We start from the raw sequence: 5,196 nt of genomic DNA on the forward strand, positions 1-5,196 counted from the left end.
GAAGTCCTAGTACGTAGAGTACTTTCCCTAGGTATGTGCCCGTTCGTGACTATCGTTGCGTGCATACGGACACGCTTGGGTATGTTTACCATACAAGGTTTACTAGGGAAACCTGCTTGCTCGACCATTGCCCTCCCGTCGCGGACACCATTCTTGGACAGAAGTCCTAGTACGTAGAGTACTTTCCCTAGGTATGTGCCCGTTCGTGACTATCGTTGCGTGCATACGGACACGCTTGGGTATGTTTACCATACAAGGTTTACTAGGGAAACCTGCTTGCTCGACCATTGCCCTCCCGTCGCGGACACCATTCTTGGACAGAAGTCCTAGTACGTAGAGTACTTTCCCTAGGTATGTGCCCGTTCGTGACTATCGTTGCGTGCATACGGACACGCTTGGGTATGTTTACCATACAAGGTTTACTAGGGAAACCTGCTTGCTCGACCATTGCCCTCCCGTCGCGGACACCATTCTTGGACAGAAGTCCTAGTACGTAGAGTACTTTCCCTAGGTATGTGCCCGTTCGTGACTATCGTTGCGTGCATACGGACACGCTTGGGTATGTTTACCATACAAGGTTTACTAGGGAAACCTGCTTGCTCGACCATTGCCCTCCCGTCGCGGACACCATTCTTGGACAGAAGTCCTAGTACGTAGAGTACTTTCCCTAGGTATGTGCCCGTTCGTGACTATCGTTGCGTGCATACGGACACGCTTGGGTATGTTTACCATACAAGGTTTACTAGGGAAACCAGGAAGGAATTCTAGGCACACGTTTTGTTCCATCCACAGTAACTTTCGTTCTCTTAAGGTAGCTATTTAACTTGTTTGCCATGATAAGTAACCTGCTTCCCCGACCGTCGCGGACACCATTCTTGGACAGAAGTCCTAGTACGTAGAGTACTTTCCCTAGGTATGTGCCCGTTCGTGACTATCGTTGCGTGCATACGGACACGCTTGGGTATGTTTACCATACAAGGTTTACTAGGGAAACCTGCTTGCTCGACCATTGCCCTCCCGTCGCGGACACCATTCTTGGACAGAAGTCCTAGTACGTAGAGTACTTTCCCTAGGTATGTGCCCGTTCGTGACTATCGTTGCGTGCATACGGACACGCTTGGGTATGTTTACCATACAAGGTTTACTAGGGAAACCTGCTTGCTCGACCATTGCCCTCCCGTCGCGGACACCATTCTTGGACAGAAGTCCTAGTACGTAGAGTACTTTCCCTAGGTATGTGCCCGTTCGTGACTATCGTTGCGTGCATACGGACACGCTTGGGTATGTTTACCATACAAGGTTTACTAGGGAAACCTGCTTGCTCGACCATTGCCCTCCCGTCGCGGACACCATTCTTGGACAGAAGTCCTAGTACGTAGAGTACTTTCCCTAGGTATGTGCCCGTTCGTGACTATCGTTGCGTGCATACGGACACGCTTGGGTATGTTTACCATACAAGGTTTACTAGGGAAACCTGCTTGCTCGACCATTGCCCTCCCGTCGCGGACACCATTCTTGGACAGAAGTCCTAGTACGTAGAGTACTTTCCCTAGGTATGTGCCCGTTCGTGACTATCGTTGCGTGCATACGGACACGCTTGGGTATGTTTACCATACAAGGTTTACTAGGGAAACCTGCTTGCTCGACCATTGCCCTCCCGTCGCGGACACCATTCTTGGACAGAAGTCCTAGTACGTAGAGTACTTTCCCTAGGTATGTGCCCGTTCGTGACTATCGTTGCGTGCATACGGACACGCTTGGGTATGTTTACCATACAAGGTTTACTAGGGAAACCTGCTTGCTCGACCATTGCCCTCCCGTCGCGGACACCATTCTTGGACAGAAGTCCTAGTACGTAGAGTACTTTCCCTAGGTATGTGCCCGTTCGTGACTATCGTTGCGTGCATACGGACACGCTTGGGTATGTTTACCATACAAGGTTTACTAGGGAAACCTGCTTGCTCGACCATTGCCCTCCCGTCGCGGACACCATTCTTGGACAGAAGTCCTAGTACGTAGAGTACTTTCCCTAGGTATGTGCCCGTTCGTGACTATCGTTGCGTGCATACGGACACGCTTGGGTATGTTTACCATACAAGGTTTACTAGGGAAACCTGCTTGCTCGACCATTGCCCTCCCGTCGCGGACACCATTCTTGGACAGAAGTCCTAGTACGTAGAGTACTTTCCCTAGGTATGTGCCCGTTCGTGACTATCGTTGCGTGCATACGGACACGCTTGGGTATGTTTACCATACAAGGTTTACTAGGGAAACCTGCTTGCTCGACCATTGCCCTCCCGTCGCGGACACCATTCTTGGACAGAAGTCCTAGTACGTAGAGTACTTTCCCTAGGTATGTGCCCGTTCGTGACTATCGTTGCGTGCATACGGACACGCTTGGGTATGTTTACCATACAAGGTTTACTAGGGAAACCTGCTTGCTCGACCATTGCCCTCCCGTCGCGGACACCATTCTTGGACAGAAGTCCTAGTACGTAGAGTACTTTCCCTAGGTATGTGCCCGTTCGTGACTATCGTTGCGTGCATACGGACACGCTTGGGTATGTTTACCATACAAGGTTTACTAGGGAAACCTGCTTGCTCGACCATTGCCCTCCCGTCGCGGACACCATTCTTGGACAGAAGTCCTAGTACGTAGAGTACTTTCCCTAGGTATGTGCCCGTTCGTGACTATCGTTGCGTGCATACGGACACGCTTGGGTATGTTTACCATACAAGGTTTACTAGGGAAACCTGCTTGCTCGACCATTGCCCTCCCGTCGCGGACACCATTCTTGGACAGAAGTCCTAGTACGTAGAGTACTTTCCCTAGGTATGTGCCCGTTCGTGACTATCGTTGCGTGCATACGGACACGCTTGGGTATGTTTACCATACAAGGTTTACTAGGGAAACCTGCTTGCTCGACCATTGCCCTCCCGTCGCGGACACCATTCTTGGACAGAAGTCCTAGTACGTAGAGTACTTTCCCTAGGTATGTGCCCGTTCGTGACTATCGTTGCGTGCATACGGACACGCTTGGGTATGTTTACCATACAAGGTTTACTAGGGAAACCTGCTTGCTCGACCATTGCCCTCCCGTCGCGGACACCATTCTTGGACAGAAGTCCTAGTACGTAGCGTTCTTTATTGTACTTGATCAGTTTGTATTGCCTTCGCTTTGTTCCATCGACACTTGCTACTGCTCACTAAGGGGTTTTTGTTTGTGATGTGTACGATAAGCCACCGTCTATCCTATCCGGCACTTTATCAACACTTTTCACCCAAGTCATAGGAACGTAGTGTACTTTCCCTGATCGGTACACAATTTTGGTGCACGGCTATCCTGACCGGCAACTTGTACCAACATGGACATCCATGAACGCGTACGCTCGGGCTGCGCCCTCCGTGTTGTACTTTCCCTGATCGGTACACAATTTTGGTGCACGGCTATCCTGACCGGCAACTTGTACCAACATGGACATCCATGAACGCGTACGCTCGGGCTGCGCCCTCCGTGTTGTACTTTCCCTGATCGGTACACAATTTTGGTGCACGGCTATCCTGACCGGCAACTTGTACCAACATGGACATCCATGAACGCGTACGCTCGGGCTGCGCCCTCCGTGTTGTACTTTCCCTGATCGGTACACAATTTTGGTGCACGGCTATCCTGACCGGCAACTTGTACCAACATGGACATCCATGAACGCGTACGCTCGGGCTGCGCCCTCCGTGTTGTACTTTCCCTGATCGGTACACAATTTTGGTGCACGGCTATCCTGACCGGCAACTTGTACCAACATGGACATCCATGAACGCGTACGCTCGGGCTGCGCCCTCCGTGTTGTACTTTCCCTGATCGGTACACAATTTTGGTGCACGGCTATCCTGACCGGCACTAAATCGTCACTTTTCGTCCATAACCTAGGAACGTCGTGTAGGTTTCATCATTTTTATGTTTGATTCGGTTTAATATGATTGAAAAATACGCTAAGTCCCAGAAATCTGAACTCGAATACTTCCTCCATGTGGCGCCAAAAGCTACTGAGCAACGCCTAGCTTGTGACCCATTTATAGTTTAATTTCCATTAATAGTTTTGAAAAATACGCTAAGTCCCAGAAATCTGAACTCGAATACTTCCTCCATGTTGCGCCAAAAGCTACTGACCAACGCCTAGCTTGAGACCCATTTATAGTTTAATTTCCATTAATAGTTTTGAAAAATACGCTAAGTCCCAGAAATCTGAACTCGAATACTTCCTCCATGTTGCGCCAAAAGCTACTGACCAACGCCTAGCTTGAGACCCATTTATAGTTTAATTTAAATTAATAGTTTTGAAAAATACGCTAAGTCCCAGAAATCTGAACTCGAATACTTCCTCCATGTGGCGCCAAAAGCTACTGAGCAACGCCTAGCTTGTGACCCATTTATAGTTTAATTTCCATTAATAGTTTTGAAAAATACGCTAAGTCCCAGAAATCTGAACTCGAATACTTTCTCCATGTGGCGCCAAAAGCTACTGACCAACGCCTAGGTACATGGTTGGTACATGGATTGTATGCATGCAGGCGTACTGCCGTGCTGGACCGGAAAATCGCACTAGCTACTAGAACGTAGAGTAATTCCCCTAGATAGGTGCTTTTGCATGCCTCTGATCGACGACCATGCAACTTGCAACGTGCGACACGCGTAGGTAGGCTTCCCCATACAAGTTCCCTAGGGTAGCACCAAATTGCATACTTTCAGGCGTAATTTTCGGAACCGTGTACCGTGCATGGTACAAGTATCAGTAGCTCGTGCAATTTGTTTTGCATCGTGTTGCGGTTGCAGGTGCGTCAAGATAGGAGTGTTTCGAGACTTTTGCCAAGCTTGAGTGCCATTTGCAGGATAATTGATGTTCTAGCCACGTTAAACATGCCACTTAATGCCGAAAAGGAAAAAGCCGTTTTCTAGGGACGTCCTGTCAAAAAGGTTGCCATCAGCGCTTTCCTCTCGAGTTCAGGATTCTTGGACTTAGCGTTTTTTCACGATCCAATCAAAAGACCAGATCGTGAAATAAACAATTAATACAAGTATGTACTAGTACATCCCTTCAACCGAAGGAAGTACACCATACATGACCCGTACGCCAATCATCCAAGCACATGACACGTCGACTAAGTCAACACATCATACAACTTGGACAACCGACGGG

This window comes from Anopheles merus, unplaced genomic scaffold (assembly GCF_017562075.2).
Source record: "Anopheles merus strain MAF unplaced genomic scaffold, AmerM5.1 LNR4000151, whole genome shotgun sequence".
Classification (NCBI taxonomy): Eukaryota; Metazoa; Arthropoda; class Insecta; order Diptera; family Culicidae; genus Anopheles; species Anopheles merus.